The sequence below is a fragment of the Sorex araneus genome, chromosome 6 (assembly GCF_027595985.1).
Source record: "Sorex araneus isolate mSorAra2 chromosome 6, mSorAra2.pri, whole genome shotgun sequence".
Taxonomy (NCBI): domain Eukaryota; kingdom Metazoa; phylum Chordata; class Mammalia; order Eulipotyphla; family Soricidae; genus Sorex; species Sorex araneus.
In genome coordinates, this window is record NC_073307.1 from 141,312,735 (window position 1) to 141,331,574 (window position 18,840).

At 39.5% G+C, this 18,840-nt stretch overlaps 1 pseudogene; it reads left to right on the forward strand.

The window, feature by feature from the left end:
• Nucleotides 1-17,129: 17,129 nt before the first annotated feature.
• On the forward strand, nucleotides 17,130-18,232 carry LOC129405512 (craniofacial development protein 2-like; annotated as a pseudogene).
• Nucleotides 18,233-18,840: the final 608 nt, after the last annotated feature.

Consider the following 18,840-nt stretch of genomic DNA (forward strand, 5'->3'; position numbering starts at 1 on the left):
ATTCAAGTACAGTAAAATCAAAATGTAAAAGTATATGTGGATATGTGTGTGTATGTGTCTGTGTGCCTCTGTGTGTGTGTGTATGTTTGAATTTGGGCAATATAGTTGGGTGGATAACATATTTCCAAATTAATAGCACACTTTTGTTATATTGAATACTGTATCCCTGTATCACTGTCATCCAGTTGCTCATTGATTTACTCGAGCAGGCACCAGTAACGTCTCCATTGTGAGACTTGTTGTTACTGTTTTTGGCATATCAAATATGCCACAGGTAGCTTATAAATATAAAAATAATTGCATGCTATCTATCAGTTCATTACAGAAATAAGGGACTTGGAGTAAGCAACAAGGAAGTCATGTGGCATAAAATAACTCTTGAGTGTCTGTAGAAGTCAAATAGACAATAAGGAGTATCAAAGGCAGATTTACCAAGAGGATGATGCAGATGAGCCACAAGTGGCTGATGGCAAGTCTCTGTTTGCATTTCCCAGGTTCCTCAGTATTTTCAAGAATGAAAACATTCTTGAATAATAAAAACATTCAGACTCAAGAGTCAGAAATTAGAAAAGTTTATTGGAAAGTCAGAGGTAGAAGAAAAGGAGCTCCCTCAGTGGGGAAAATCTTGGTATAGGACGAAGTTAAAAGTAAGAGTTTTGTGTCGACCTTTTGTCACCAGTGAGATAGAGGCCAGTGGAATTGGATATGCTTAAACACTTCTATTTTATTGAATAACAATTCACAAAATCAACACTAAAGTTATACATATAAGTTAACAAATCCAGTAAGAACACTCTTATAACTAATATGTTACCCCAAATCATATCCTCACCTCAGTTGACTAAAGTCACAACCCAGTGCCATGAATGTGACATCTGGCGAGCTCCTCTGTCTCAGCTCAGGGCCATCCGCTCCACCTAAAGAAGGTCCTCAGTGGTGCTGGCCTCAGACAGGTTAGAAACCAATCAGACAGATCCATCCCAGTATCAAGCATGTTGGGGACAAGATGGATATCCAAAGCTTCACTCCAGGTCCCAAATACATTAGAGGTAGGGGCTGGAGCAATAGCACAGTGGGTAGGGCGTTTGCCTTGCACGCGGCCAACCCGGGTTCGATTCCCAGCATCCCATATGGTCCCCTGAGCACTGCCAGGGGTGATTCCTGAGTGCAGAGCCAGTAGTAACCTCTGTGCATTGCCAGGTGTGACCCAAAAAGAAAAAAAAAAAACAAAACAAACCAAATACATTAGAGGTAGATTCAGAGGTTCTGAGGAACGAGACTGGGGCTGTCAGAAGTCTTTCATTTAAGGGTCCACTGACAAATTTGAAGTGTTGCCAATTGGATTGACTAGTCTAAGCTCAAGGCGAGAAATATCTGTTAATATCTGTTCTTCATTGATAAGGAGATGTGTCAGGTCAGGGATGCTGAGTCTGGTTATCAGTGGCCTTGGAAACAATTTATTAACTAATTGTATTACACACAAAATAAGAGAGGTTCACAACTTTCGTTCACAAAGATTGCAGTGCCTTCTGTTCATAACACCTTTTAAAAGGACCTTTGCAGTTCTTACTTGCTTGCCCTTACCCCATATACCTGCCTACTCAACTATGATTTCAGACCAAGAGATTGGGTAGAAAAACTTCAGGTTCTTTTCTAGAGCTAAAATTTTCTTTTTTAAGATTACATTCAATGTTATTAATAAATACGTGGAGCTACACAAACATAACCACAATTCATAGCTAAACTATTTTTATTCAGAAAATAGTTTTTCACAGATCACATTTGTTTTCAGCTTATCTCAGATTCCACATCAGCTCAAGACAAACAATAATCAACTTTTTTCTTTATAGATTTTTATTCCTTGAACATTCACAAGTGCTGGAACAATAGCGGGTTGGGTGTTTGCCTTGCATGCGGCCGACCCAGGTTCAATTCCTCCACCCCTCTCCGAGAGCCCAGCAAGCTACTGAGAGTGTCTACCCTGTACAGCAGAGCCAGGCAAGCTACTTGTGGCTATCCAATATGCCCCAAACAGTAACAACAAGTCTCACAATAGAGATGTTACTGGTTTGCTTGAGCAAATTGATGACAGTTTGACAAAAGGATGACAGTGATACAGTGATACATTGAACATTCACATATACCGAACCATAGAATATGTCATTTTTCAGGTCTACCTTCTTCCCTTTTTGATGTTTACTCATATTATTGTGTAGATTAAAATTTTAGTGCTCAATAGCATTCCATTGCATAAATATGCATTTTAAAGCATTTACCACCTAATAATTGCGTTTTCTTCAAGATAATTTTAAATAAAACTACTATAAAAATTCACATATAAGAAATTGTATTAACTTAATTTTTGGCAAAAATTTAGATCTAGAAATATTAGTAAAATGTCATAGTAAAATATTAGAGAAATATCTAGTCATGTAATAAGTTTTTAAAAACTTTTTGGTAACTTGTCAAAATATTTTTAAAATAGCTTCACCATCCAGAATTCCCATCTGCTGTGTGTGAGGATTCCAACTAATTCACATTCTCACTGTTTGCTATTGTCTATTTTGCTTATCATTAGAGTGGTGGAGTTGGTTCATTGTGATTTTTTTGTTATTGTTTCTATTTTAGTGAAAGTCAGACCCAGAGACATTTGGGGCTGAGTGCCCAGAGACCACCACAAGACCTAGCAGTGCTCTGGATGCATTGAAGTGCCTGGAATAAAACTGAGACTTGACAAAATGCAAAATATAAACTCTTCCACTTGAACCATATTCCTGGCCCACTTCATTGTGGCTTTAATTTGCTTTCCTTAGTAATAAAGCTTCTGAATAATATATCACATACTTAGTTGACACATATATTTTCTGAGATGAAATGTCTACTCAAATATTTACCCATTTTAAAATTGGGTTATTTTTCTTCTCATTTTTGAGCTGTAAGAGTCGTTTTTATACATGGTATATGAATCATTCATAAAAATATATTATATTTAAATATTTAATCCATTTATGTTTTTATTTTAATGATTAATTTTGAAGTACCAAAATTTTTTACATTGATGAGCTTCAAGTGTTTATATTATAAACATACCACTGGTATACACTAATGCTGTAGATGTTTTATGTAAGTTCTGTGAACAAACATGATGCCTATTTTCTTATACTTTCTTTTAGAAGGTTAATAATTGTAGCTATGTACATTTATAAATCACATATTAATTATTTTCAATAGTATTAGATGTTAACCCAAATTTATGTTTTTTTACAAGGTTATCCTGATTCACAGCACCATTTATTGAATTGCAATGTAGTTGCATTTATATAATTTGTTAGTTACTCTTCTCAAAAATTATGTGACTCAAAATATAAGGACTATTTTGCATTATAAACATGTTTCTTTGCTCCTTATGAAGATTTCAGGGAAATAAAATCTTTTTTTAAATTTATTTAGTTTATTGAATCACCATGTGGAAAGTTACAAAGTTCTCAGGCTTATGTCTCAGTTATACAATGCTCGAACACCCGTCCCTTCATCAGTGCCCATATTCCACCACCAAAAACCCCAGTATACTTCCCGCCTCCCCACCCCCATCCCCTGCCTGAGTAGCTGATAAATTTCACTTCATTTTCTCTTTACCTTGATTACATTCTATATTTCAACACTAAACTCACTATTGTTGTTGGAGTTTCCCACCCCTAAAGCAGCCCTACTGACAAGGAAGCATTTGATAATTAGTTTTCCATTGCTGAGAATGAAGAGATATAAAGTCTAGTTTAGGATTTCTCTATTTCAGTATTTTAGTAATTTAGTCCAGGGAGATTTATGTTGGAAATTGCATCATTTCCCTCCTCGGCCGGCATGGGGCTATGGCTTAGTCCACAGTCTAGAGACATGGCTGCAAGCAGTTGCTGGGACCAAAGGTTGTCTAGCTGGCCTCCGGATCGTGGTCGATCAGCAGCAGAGCGGCTGCACAAAAGTGTGGCCACCTGGGTGGAATCTCAGCAGAGCGCTGGTATCATCCCCGGCCTGAGACTGCCCACGCGTCCTGCTGCTTCAAGTTCATAACTCTATTTTTTTTCTCCTGATCATGCCACCAAGTTCGTATCTGCTTAATAGTCTTCATAATATGGCATATGTCACACTGCTTTTTCCCAAAAAGGGAAAAAAATGAGAAAGAAGGATCTTTCCTCTCCTCGGCCTGAATGGGGCTATGGCTTAGTTCATAGTCTAGAGACATTAAAATGTTTTTTTTGATTACTGAACATTCATATTAAATCTGACACTGGTATCCAAGTTCATTCTGAATCAACATGTTTTAAACCATTTAAAATTCTTTCCTCTCTACTTAAAATTAGCTTGCAAATTCCCCCCCAAATAAAAAAGAAAAGAAATCCTAGGACTAGAGCAATAGCACAATGGGTAGGGTGTTTGCCTTGCACGTGGCTGACCCAGGTTCGATTCCTTTGTCCCTCTCAGAGAGCCTGGAAGGCTACCAAGCATATCCCACCCACATGGCAGAGCCTGGCAAGCTACCCTGGGAGTATTTGATATGCAAAAAATAGTAACAACAAGCCTCACAATGGAGATGTTACTGGTGCCTGCTCAAGCAAATTGATGAACAACGGGAGAACAGTGCTACAGTGCTACAAGATATTAATTGATATTTATTTGCAAAGGCTTAACACCATTTTAAAGATAAAATACACAAACATGAATGTGTCTCTTGTCTAAATTTTTAAAATGCTTTTTATATCAGCTATGTAGAGACCAATGCAGCTTTTATTCTTTTTAAATTTTATCCTAAAGGATTTTATTTCTTAATTTCAGTTTTAGTATATTTGGTTTTATATGTCGAATTTTATGTATCCAATGACCTTTCTAAGGTTGTTTATTAGAGTAAGGTGCACATGTATATGCAGGTGTTTGTGTATTTTTATTGTGCATTCTTCTACAATGAGATTCATATTATGAAAGACTAATGATAGTTTTTCTTTCTTCTGAGAATGGACTATTTTTTCTTTCCTTTATTGCACTAGTATCATAATTGCAGAGAATAGAACTCACTGTCTTGTACTGATTTTAGGAGGAAATTATTTTCTTTCAATAGATCACTATATCACTGTAGCACTGTCATCCCGTTGCTCATTGATTTGCTTGAGCGGGCACCAGCAACGTCTCCATTGTGAGACTTGTTGTTACTGTTTTTGGCCTATTGAATACACCACAGGTAGCTTGCCAGGCTCTGTCGTGGGGGCGAGATATCTCGGTAGCTGATATTTACCATTTTTCTATCTACTTTGTAAATGTGTCATTATCTTTCCTCTTTTCATGTCAAACTGACAGCTTTTAGTGTACTCTTTGGACGCTTTATTATTATTTTTTTTTGTGTGTGTTTTTTGTGTGTATGTGTGTGTGTGTTTATGCTCTTATGCTTTATTCTTGTTCTAAGGACAAAACTACACCTCTTAATATTCTGTAAGCACTTACGAGGTATGGGAAATCATGCGGATTTAAAGTGTGAGTTTTAACTATGTTCATTCCACAAAAATAATTTCATTCATTAATAAACCTATTGCTGTTAAATCTCACTTATTCATCTCATTTTGATATAAAGTGGTTTACGTATAAGTGTTCTTCTCAAGGTGTATGGAATTAAAATAAAAATATAGGGCTAGAGAGATAGAACAGAGGGAAGGCACTTGCCTTGAATGCAACTGAGATAGCTTGGGTTCCCCAAACAGTACCAGGAATGATTTTTGAGTACAGAGCCAGGAGGAAGCTCTGAGTACTACCAGGTGTGACCCCAAAACCAAAAATAAACAAATAAAATTAGGAAATAAATACTTCCATAGGAGTGCTATAGTTCATGAACACATAATCATACTCTCTCATTCTTAGTGAAAAACTATCAGATTTGCCTTCCCCAAAATATATCACCCTTCATGTTAACCTAGAGTAGAAGAAAAGCATAGACTTTCTACTAGTTTCAAAGATGTTCAGAGTTCATGTGGAAGCTACTATACTGCACTTTTTCTTCTGTTATTGGATAATATTCTCAAGTTATACTTGAATCCCGGTTCATTTATTTCAAAGGTAGCAATCTTAAAGTGACACCAATGCTATCAAATAATACTATGATAAGCAATATATTTTAATAAGTAATATAAAATGCATATTTTGGAAAAATGATGGAAAGGATCCAGGCAAAAAAGTTCCTTGCTCAAGTGCAACCATAATCTGCATCTCTGAAAAAAAATATCATCACCCTACATCCTGATTTTCCTGAGAAACATATGCATAATAGGTATGAAGTGGATGACAATGGATTGGAATTTGATGCAAGGCTATTATTCATAAATATGTCTGCTTTGCAGAGTGCCTAAGACATCATTACTGTTGGCAGACCTAATCCTGCTGAAGGATTACTTTAAAGACTCTGAAAAAATGCTCCATGAAATCAATAACCTTCAACAAAATGGTTGGCAACAAAATGAGCTCTGAGTCCAAAAAAATAAATATAAGAAAACTGAATCCTGTCTTACTCTAAAGGAAGTGGGATTGGTAGAGTCCACTCTGCCTTGTACTCCAGTAGGTATTGTAACAATTGGGCCACAGCAATGGAGACTAATAAATGTAATATAGGCTTTTGGCATAAATAAGACTCAGAAGGGGCCAAGAAGATAGATGAGTTTGTGGCCCTCTGGAGCTGCTCTCCTTCTAGGCTGCTCTCACTCCATCAAAAACACTGATACAAATCTGTTTTGCAATACTATCATCATGGTCAAGAAAGAAAGCTGTTAACCTGAAGAGGAAAACAGCTAACACAATGTGTAGGCAGAAAATATTATTAAACAATGAACAAAATATGATTGAATTCGGCTAAGGATGTGTTTAAGCTCCACAGTAGATGTGTGGGAAACTCTGTTCAAGTCCCAGTACCATTTTACCTACTGAGCACCAACCCCCCAAAAAATTAAATTAAAAGTTGGAATTCTTTAAAAATAAATAAAAATTCTCTAGAGGGAAGCATAAATACAAAATTGTAGGAGAAAACATGCAATGAATTTCCAAGACCCATCATAACAAAACTTAGAATGAAGTTAGAGAATCTCAACAAAACATAGAAAATTTCAACAAAACATAACAGTGCGAGAGAGAAAGGAGTTCATCATCAAGTGAATGGAGATATGAATAATTCAAAGAAATTCGGGAGTCAACAGGCAGGGAAATAGCTAAGAAATAAAGCACCACAAGCATTATTTCTTACAAGCATGGATAAAGTTTCCATCTCTAGCACAAGCACTCTCTGATCACAACTGGGTATAATCCACGAATACTACAAAGGTGAGTGGCTATGATGCCTCCTAGTACCTTTAGTCTTGAACAGGACCACAAAATAGACTACTACTGCCAGACTGAATATAATTGAAAGTTGTCTCCAGAACCCCAAGGAACAGTGAGGAGCACCCGCAAATTTATTCTTGAGAAGTTGGATATGAAGAATACATGACATGATTTAAATGATTTTCAGACTAGCGTGGAAAGCATAACATGTAGATTTAATCTCACACACAAGAATATCAAAAGTGAAGTTAGGTAACTAATATTTATAGTAATGAATTATTTCCATTGACAGTAAAAGAAAATTGATGCAAAAGATTGGTATTATTTGAAAAATGGCTAAAGGAAACAGAGCTAGAGAGTTGGTCTACAGAACTGAACTTGCATGGGATGTGAGGCTGTATGGCAGCAGGTTTGGGTACATTGGGTACACTGGTGGTGGGTGTACTATGCATCAATGAAAATATCATTAATATTTTTAATGATATGCTCCAGGTTGCTTTCTGGATGCTCAGGCCCAGCTTCACACATGAGTGAAGTCCCACAGAACCAGGTAATATGGAACTTTGTGACCCTGGACTCTAAGCTAAATGGGACATGAGAACAGAGATCCTCTGCCTGCTTCCACCAATCTCTGGCAACCCAGGGATCACAACCATAAAACCCACCCTGCCGGCACCAGATAAATTTCTCATCTGCTGACCTCCACTACCCAACTATCACCATGCTCCAGGCTGCTTTCCGGATATATCATAAACACTTCCTACCCATTTCCCCATCATTAACACACCATATTTGATGGGGTTCAAATATGGTGCATCAGAACACCTATAATAGGTATTGGAGCCACCCTAAAAGCCTCCATCACTCTAAGAGAGGCTGGAAAGCTACCGAGAATATCCCTCCCACATGGCAGAGCCTGGAAAATTTCCCATGGTGTACTCAATATGCCAAAAGCACTAACAACAATCAACGTCATTCTCCTGACCCCAGTAGAGCCCCCAATAAGGCAGCGTTAAGGATGAACAAGGAGAGGCTGATAAAATCTCAGGGCAGAACTAGGCTGCCAAAACAAAGGACTAAAATGACTTTTTGCACTTTTAGTGCAAAAATGCTGGAATCAGAAGCATCCATCGAGGACCTGATGGTGCAAGCTCTGAAGATCAAGTATGATGTCATTGGATTGACTGAGATGAGAAGACATCGAACACATCACACTGTTTTCGACAATGGAGAAGAAATGTTCCATGAAAGATGTGACAGTAGAGGCATCGGTGGTATCAGTGTCCTTGTCAACATGAACTTGGATATGAGCATTGATTTGTTCAAATGACAATCTAACCAAATTGGATGCTTACGTTTGAATAGGTGTGGCTCATTTTTGGCAGTTTCTATCTTCGTTGTCTACGCACCAACATCCAACTATGATGAAGAAGAAATTGAGAAGTTCTACATGGAGCTGGATAAGTACTATAAAGAAGACCACACCTTCTACAAGGTCATTGTCAGTGATTTTAATGCCAAGATAGGACCTAGAAGGTCACCCGAAGAACTTCATATAGGGACCCATGGCCTAGATTGAATGAAGAGGGTAAAAAACTGTCTGAGTTCATCATGTCGACCAAGACCATCCACAGTAACTCACAGTTCCAGAAGGCCTAATCTAAACATTGGGCATGAGAGTCTCCCAATGGATAGTTCCACAGTGAAATTGACCACATCATATTAAATCAAAGGTTTTGTTTGACTTATGTTGCTGTTTTCCCCAAATTCCAAATGTGATCAGACCACCGTGTCCTTCATGAGAAATTCTATTTCATGGAGCGGGGAGAAAGGGCTGCAAAGTTTAAGAAGACAACTCCCAGAATGACCACCTACTGGGATCTCATTGGCACTATTGTGGGAACAGGTGAAGATGCCATCATTGACAACATCAACAAGGAATACGATCGACTGTTTCAGCACCTCCATGACTGCTCGAGCAATGCCTAAAGTGAGAAAGCCCAAACAGAAACCTGTCTTCGGAAACTCTCGAGCTCATTCACGAATGTAGTTTGGCACAAGCCTCAGACAATCACAAGCTAACATCCAAACTGGCAATGCTGTGTAGAGAAGTGTTGGAATATTTCCCCTTTTCCAGCTGCCTTCTGGAGTTTTGTCACAGAAACCTTTTGTCACAGAAACCTAGCTGATCTTTGACCCCGCAGATCTAAGGTGCTAGCCAGGTTTGATTTGACATTGTAGATTCCAGGCTGCAGCCCAGCCTGGTCTTTGGGATGTAAATCCGAGTGCTTTCAGCCCAAAGAAGGCTTCCCTTTTGTTTTTGTATCTTCTTTCCGGGGGGGCCTAGATTAGCAGGCCTGCAGATACAAGAGAATTATGTTGCCTCAATGTTCTTCCTGTAAGATCTTTTGGTGCTTTTGGTGACGTCAATGTATTGCACCCTTTGGAAGGGCCATGATCAATAAAAGGGGTTTGGAGAGAAGGTGAGGGAGTGGAAAGTGTATAGAGGGCGGACAGGTGTAGAGAGGACGGAGAGTGTATAGAGGGAAGACTGGAATAAACTGCAAGTGAGGCCAACCATCATGGCTCCGTTCCTTCCTTCGCCTGCCACCTCTTTGCCATCAACCTCCCCGGGGTGGGGGAAGCGGCCGGAGGCTACCGAGCTCGGGTGGCGGGAGAGACAGCTGCTGCCCTAGGCCCTGTGCCTGGCTCGGTGCGGTGAGGCGTCCCTTCCCTCGCCCGCGCCCTTTCTTTTTATTTTTATACAGAGAAGCAATAAAGGAAGACCTCAAAGAGAGAAGAGCAACAGTGTTGGCCAATGTGGCAAAAGAGGGGAAAAGTATTCACAACACCCACCAGTCCTTCGCCAACTATAAGACCAAGATGACTGCCCTCCAACATCCTGATGGATCTATCACATCTTCCAGAAGGACAATGGAAAAGGTTATCCATGACTTTTACTCATATCTCTTTGATAGATACATCTACCTGCCCACATACCAAATTCCACAGAATGGATATGTTGTTCCCAGTGTTCTCCCTTCCAAAATCCAGCACACCATTTCATCAGGAAAGACCCGTACAGAACCCGGTCCAGACAAGGTCAGACCCAAACACCTGAAGAATCTGCCACCAGTACTTGTCAATACACTGGCTCTTCTCTTCACACGCTAGCTGTCTGAGTACAAGGTTCCATCCCAATGGAAAATCAGCAGGACCATCTGTTATGCAAGAAGGGAGACATCCACATTCACGACATTGTCAATACCACCTGATCTGCCTATTGTCTGTGATCTACCAGTTATTCACCAAAGTCATCCTGAATAGGATTGGCAGAACATGAGAAAAAGTAAAATCATGTGAGCAAGCCAGGTTTTGAAAAGGATTCAGCATGCTGAATCACATGATTTGAGCATATCCACACAGTGACTAAGTTCATTGAGGTTTTTCTAGAGTTCCAGTTGCCACTCTGTATAACATTCATTGATTTAAAGAAGGCCTTTGATATTGTTGAGACTGAAGCGGTCATTGAAGCCCTAGCCAAACAGGGTGTTCAAACTCAATACATCAGGATCCTCTGTGAGCTATATTACGGATTCACCACTAGGATATCACCATTCTATAAAGAAGTCATTATTAATGTAAAGAGAAGGGTTTCACAGGGCGACACCATTTCACCGAAATTCTTCAGTTCCACCCTCGAGAACATCATGCAATTACTGAAATGGGAAGGAATGAGTGAAAATTGACGGTTGGCAACTACACCACCTCCACTTCACTGATGACATTGTTTTAATAATACCAAATATCAGCCAAGCGGCATGAATGCTGGCCAATTTTGACCGTGAGTGTGGAAAGGTTAGACTGCAGCTGAATCTCAAAAAGACAATATTCATGAGAAATGGACTAATTCCTGATGTTCCATTTGCCCTCAATGGAATGAACATCTCGGAATGTAGCAGCTATGTGTACCTAGGTTGAGAAATCAATATGACAAATGACCTGGCACATGAACTGTGCAGGAGGAAGAGAGTAGCGTGGAACATCTTCAAGAGTGTTGAATAAGTGGTTAAGAGGATGAGGAAACTCCGGCTCCAGGCTCATCTTTTCAACTGCATTGTTCTTCCTGCACTAACATACACCTCAGAAACCTGGGCCGTAAGGAAACAGGATAAGTATTTGGGAATCCCAAAGAGGAATTGAAAGAGCTCTGCTTGGAGTATCACATTTCACTCAAGTGAGAGAAGGAATCCGGAGTTCCGACCTTCATCGGACCAGAATCAGGAGGGAGGCTGTCTCATTTGCCAAAGTGTCAAAAATCAAATGGGCCGGACACATAATTCAATTTAGAGATGACCGCTGGACTTAAAGCTGTTACCAACTGGATTCCATGGGATGTTAAAAGACTGCGTGGCCACCCACCTACAAGATGGTCAGACTTCTTCCTCAAGACCCTGAATGAACAGTTTGAGGCTTTTTGTGTTCTGTAGCAAGCCGACGCCAATGGTCTACAATAGCACTTGACAGGGACTAATGGAGACATTACTGGCGCCTGCACGAACGAATCAATGAACAATGGCATGACAAGTAATACAAGTTATTATAAATCATGACATCTCAATTAAAATGTGGGGCTAGTGAGAGTAGAAGAAGAAAGGGGGAAGGAGGAAAACAATGGAAAAAAGAAAGGGGAAAGGAAGAAAGAAAGAAAGAAAGAAAGAAAGAAAGAAAGAAAGAAAGAAAGAAAGAAAGAAAGAAAGTCCTTATATAAAGAATTCAGTGATATTAACAAATATAAATAGAAACTTCTATTTTAAAATAATAAATACATGTTATTCTAAATGCATATGGAACATTATCTAAGAAATATATTTGGTTGGGGCACAAAATATATTAATAATTCTGAAGGCAATAGCAAATATATTTCTCGTTGAATGGTATAGGACTAGAAATTTTTAAAAAATGAATGGGGAATTTCTCCAATATGTGAAGACTAAACAACATTCTGCAGAATAACACTTGGGTTAATAAAATAATTAAAGAAAAAAATAAAATCTTTCTGAATAACAGCAAACACAGAGACAAGTTATCACATCATATCAAATACAGTTAAACAAAAAATTAATAAGTAATCTCATCATAAAACAGGTCCACATTAATAGACAAAAAAAGACTTAAATCTAAAAACTCAAACTTTTGTCAAGAAGAAAGTAGAAGAGAAGGAATAAACTGAATCAAAATGGAACAAAATATAATAATATTTAGATTTGAGGTAAAGTAGAAAACTAAAAGATGATACGAAGATGTTAAACCCAAGAACTGGCTTTTGGGGCTGGAGTACAGTGGGTAGAGCATTTGCCTCGCACACATCCGACCTGGGTTTGATTCCCAGCATCCCATATGGTCCCCTGAGTATCTCCAGGAGTAAATCCTGAATGCATGAGCCAGGAGTAAGCCCTGTGCATCGCCGGGTGTAAACCCAAACCCAAAAGAAAAAAAAAACTGGCTCTTTGAGCTAACATTAGTTTTTGTTTGTCTTTTTGTTTCCAAGGCATACCCAGAAGTTCTAAGCCTGTTACTTCTGGCTCAGAGCTCATGGACCATGCAGTGCTGGGACCAAGTCATGACATCCTGCAGACAGAATGCTTGCTCCAGTCCACTGAGCTCTAGTGAAAGCATAGGTCATTTTAAGGAAGCTATGAAATATAAATGCTTTACTAATTTACCAAGAGAAAAATTATAAAAATCCCATAAAAATGACTAAGCATGAAAGGGTGAAGTAACAGTTAATAGTGCGAAATCCAGAAGATCATAAGGGCCTATTAGGACCATTCATAAGCAAACAAAATTGACAACCTGGAGGAAAAAAATAATTTTTACAAAATCAAATACCATCCTAAGACAGAACAAATAAAAAATAGATAGCTAGAACAATAAATCACAAGTACAAAAATTGAAACAGAACAAAATCTAGGAACAGATGGTTTCACTAATGGGTTATACAAAACTTTAAAATAAAAACTAATATTCATCCTACTCAAGTTCTTTCAGAAACTGAAGAGGGGGAAACTGCTGCTCTGATCCTAAAACTAGAAAATGAAGACAGAAAATTAAAATAAAATTTTATAATGATGAGTATAAATGCAAAAATTCTCAAAAAAATCTTGCCAAGTCATCAACGCATCAAGAGCTTTTCCATCATGACCAGTGTTCAACCTAAGGATATACCTATGGCTTGACATTTGAAAATCAACTCAACTAATAGATCCCTTTAATTAAAAATGCTACAAATGGCATAGTAGTTATAAGAGATACTTTAAAAAATCATTAGGTGTCTTCCAGCTATGGGGCAATCCCCCTGATCCTTGTATCTACTGTCCTTGGGTGTCAGCTTCATGTGATGTTATTCTATACTCCACAAATGAGTGCGGTCCTTCTATATCTGTCCCTCTCTTTCTGACTCACTTCACTTAGCATGATACTCTCCGTGTCTATCCATTTATAAGAAAATTTCATGACTCCATCTCTCCTAACAGCTGCATAGTATTCCATTGTGTAGATATACCAAAGTTTCTTTAACCAGTCATCTGTTTTAGGGCACTGTGTTTGTTTCCAGATTTTGGCTATTTTAAACACTGCTGCAATGAATATATAGGTACAGATGTCATTTCTACTGTGCTTTTTTTTGCATTCTCGGGATATATTTCTAGAAGTGGTATTGTGAGGTTATATGGAAGCTCAATTACTAGTTTTTGAAGGACTGTCCATATTGTTTTCCAGAAAGGCTGGACCAGTCAGCATTCCTATCAACAGTGAAGAAGTGTCCCTTTTTCCCCACATCCATGCCAGCACTGATTGCTCTTATTCTTTTGAATGTGTGCCAGTCTCTGTGGTGTTAGATGATATTTCATTGTTGTTTTGATTTGCATCTCCCTGATAAATAGCAATGTGGAGCATTTTTTTCATGTGCCTTTTGGCCGCTTGCATTTCCTTTTTGAGGAAACTTCTGTTCATTTCTTCTACCCATTTTTTTTATGGGGTTGGTGGTTTTTTTCATATGCAATTCTACTAGTGTCTTGTATATCCTTGATATTAATCCCTTATCAAATGGGTATTGGGTAAACATTCTTTCCCATTCTGTGGGCTCTTTCTGTATTTTGATCACTGTTTCTTTTGAAGTGCAGAAGCTTCTCAGTTTAATGAGCGGAGGGGAGAAGGCAGATGGAATAGCGAAGGGATCACTGAGAAAATGATGGCTGGAGGAATCAGTCGGGATAGGAGATGCATGCTGAAAGTAGATAATGGACCAAACATGATGACCTCTCAGTGTCTGTGTTGCAAGCCATAATGCCCAAAAGTAGAGAGAGAGTATGGGAAATATTTTCTTCCATAGAAGCAGGGGGAGGGTGGGAAAGGGAGGGTATACCGGGGATATTGGTGATAGGGAATGTGCACTGGTGGAAGGATGTGTGTTTGATCATTGTAAGATTGTAACCCAAACATGAAAGCTTGTAACAGTCTCACGGTGATTTAATAAAATTCAAAAATAAAATGAAATAAAATAAATTTATGAAATTTAAAAAAAATTATTAGGTGGACTGAAGAAATAGTTTGGGCAGTGCAGTGATTGTCTTACATGTACCTGACCCAAGTTCAAATCCCAGGAACTTTTATGATTTCCTTAGTATAGATCCAAGAGTCAGCTCTGAGAACAGAATCAGGAGTAAGTCCAGAGAACCACTGGGGGTGGCAACCAACACAAACAAAACTGTTAAGGCATATTCTCCACTCTAATACTGGATTAGATCTTATCCTCAGATGCACATCTCAATTTGCCTTCCTCCTGGCAAACCCCGTGTTCTTTCTTCAATATATGTCTCTTTCTCTCTCTACCCTCATGTTTCTTTAAGTACATTTCTTTATTTTTTTTTAAATAAAAATTTTATTTTATTAACTCACCGTGTGGAAGATTACAATGCTTTCAGGCTTAGGTCTCAGTTATACAATGCTGAAACAACCATCCCTTCACCAGTGCCCATATACCACCACCAAAAAAAATCCACACAGTACACCTCCCATCCCGCCCCCCCCACCCCCTACCTTGTAACTGATAAGTTTCATTTTACATTCTGTTTACTTTGGTTACATTCAATATTTCAACACAAACCTCACTATTGTTGTTAGGAGTACCCCACTAGATTCAGACCTACTGTGAAGACAAATAAGTTCGCGCGGCCGCAGTAGCGGCCGCACGGTTTTGAATTTCTGTACTTTAACACAAAGTGCAGGGAGATTTCTTCCAGATATTGGATCATTGCAGGCTTGAAAACCCAATCTGTGGTCGTCTTAATATGGCGGCCACCGCACCTTCATCCCCGGAGAGAAAGAGGCGAGAGAGAGAAATACCTTTCTTCTCCTGGGCGGGCACGGGGCCGAGGATTAGTTCTCAGGCTGGAGACATTCTGCGAGGAGTTGTTGCCCATGCCAAAAGAGGTTTTGCTGGGTCTGGATTCACGCTTGTGCAGCTGTGGAGAGGCCGCACACGCGTGCGGCCCCCGGGATCACATCTCCTCTTTAAGTACATTTCTTTAAATGGAACTATTTTACTTCATTCAAAAAATCAGTCAAATAATATTCAACAAATTGGGAGTAGAAATAAAATGCCTCAACTTTTCTCTTTCCTTTATGTAACATACATGGTTTAGCAATGTCCTTTTAGTATAGACACAGGAAGACCGTTCATGCTATGCTTTGTAACATGGGAGTTAATTGACTCCAAAATAGCATTTACTCCCAGGCATCCATATTTACTTGATTTAAGCCTCCGTTGCTCTTAGTTCCTAGCACTGCAAAAGAAGTGTCTCAACGACTGGACTGAACTGACCCAGGGCAAGCTCTAACATACCCTGGCATCAAAAGGGGACAAGCTAAGTACCATAAGTATAACAAGCTAGGAGCATGGTCATGGAACAAACTGTCATGACCCAAAAAGAAATAACTGAATAAGGACCGTGCTGGGATTAGGAAAGACTAACCTGGCCTGAGGACTGTGGTCTGGAATATATAGGGAGATGTCCCTAGGAAGAGCCAATACTTAAGCTAAATATATCTCTTACTATGTTCATACAAGGTGACTAGAAATATCATAAGAAAATTTACTATGATTAAATGGATTACTTACTGAGGAAAGAGAAATCCATATACCCTAGACAAAATCTTGCCCTTGAGCAGAATTCCTAGAAGAGTGCTGAACACTAAGATGAGATTTTGTCCTTGAGTTAATCCCCTAGAACTTCCCCTGAAGGAGTGGCTTTACCACTGTTTGTTGTTATGACAATGTTCAAGCCCAACTATCTGTACCCGCACCCTTCATGAGTTCTATATAACTATGCTGTAAGATACTACCCAGCCACCGCCACGCTCGAAGCCGCTCTCCGTATAAACACACCATACTTACTTAATACCCATTATTCCTGCACCATATTTGATGGGGTTCAAATATGGTGTGCACCATGGTAACACCTCTAAGGGAGATTGCAGGCCGCCCTAAAAGCCTCCTACCCTCTCGGAGAGCCCTGCAAGCTACCGAGAGTATCCCACCTGCACTTCAGAGCCTAGCAAGCTGCCCGTGGCATATTCGATATGACAACAACAGTAACAAAAATTGGCCTCATTTACCTGACACAGAAAGAGACCCTAGTATGGCAGCGTTAAGAAAGATGAGCAAGAAGAGGCTGAAAAAAATCTCAGGGAGAACTAGACTGCCAAAACAAAGAAAGACTAAAATGATTGTCTGTACTTTCAATGCATATATGCTGGCATCAGAAGCATCCATCGAGGACCTGATGGTGCAAGCGCAGAAGATCAAGTCAGACCAATCATTGGTCAGACCAAAACGAGAAGACATCAATGACATCATGCCATTTTCGACACTAAAGAAGAATTTTTTCTCGGATCATGCGACAACAGTGGTGTCAGTGGGGTCGGAGTCCTTGTCAACATGAACTTGGCCAGGAGCATTGATTCATTTGAATGCCTAACAACCCAAATCGGACGATTACGTTTGAATAGATGTGGCTCACTGCCTGCAGTTTCTATTATTCATCGTCTATGCACCAACTTCCAACTACAATGAAAAAGAAATTGAGAGGTTGTACCTGGAACTGGACAAGTTCTATAATGAGGACCACACCTTCTACAAGATCATTGTTGGTGATTTTAATGCCAAGATAAGTCCAAAAAGGTCTCCTGAAGAACTCCACATTGGGACCCATGGCATAGAATGGAATGATCAGGGTGAGAGACTGTCTGAATTCATCATGTCGACCAAGACCATCCATGGTAACTCACAGTTCCAGAAGGCCAAATCTAAACTCTGGACATGAGAGTCTCCCAGTGGACAGTTCCACAATGAAATTGACCACATCATATTCAATCAAAGGTTTTTCCTGACTGATGTTGCTATTGTCCCAAAATTCCAAATGGGATCAGACCACTGTATCCTTCCTCCAACATTCTACTTCACAGATCAGGGAGAAAGGACTGCAAAGTTTAAGTCTAAGAAGGCAACTCCCAGAATGACCACCAACTGGGAGCTCTTTGGCACTATTGCAGCAATGTGGGAAGATGCCATCCTTGACAACATTGATGAGGAATACGATCAACTAGTTCAGCACCTCTATGACTGCGCGAAGAATGCCGAGAGTTAGAAAGCCATAGATGTCTGTCTTCGGAAACTCTTCAGCTCATTCATCAATGTGGTTTGGCCTGAGTCTCAGGCAACCACAAGCTAATGTCGGAGCTCGAAAAGCTGTTCAGAGATGCTATAAACGTAGACCTCAAAGAGAGAAAAGCAGCAGTGTTGGCCAATGCGGCAGAAGCCGGGAAAAGTATTTGCAGCACTCACCTGTCCTTCGCCAACTACAAGAACAAAATGACTGCCCTCCAACGTCCTGATGGATCTATCACAACTTCCAGAAAGGCAATGGAGAAAATTATTCATGACTTCTACTAGGATCTCTTTGACAGCCATGTACACCTGCCCAGATACCAAATTCCGCAGGATGGATATGTTGTTCCAAACATCCTCCCTTCTGAAATCTGACATGCCTTATTGTTGGTAAAGATGCGTACAGCACCTGGTCCGGACAAGGTCAGACTCGAACACCTGAAGAATCTGCCGCCAGTTCTCATCAATACACTGACTTGGCTCTTTACATGCTACATGTCTGAAAGCAAGGTTCCATCTCAGTGGAAAACCAGTAGCACCATTCTGTTGTACAAGAAGGGAGACATCCATGACTTCGGCAACTATCACAAAATCTGCCTGCTGTCTGTCATCTACAGGTTGTTCACTCGTGTCATCCGGAATAGATTAGGCAGAACACTAGACGAAAGACAACCATGTGAGGAAGCCGGGTTCTGAAGGGGATTCAGCAGGATAGACCATATCCACACAGTGACCAAACTCATTTAAGTTTCCCGAGAGTTCAAGAT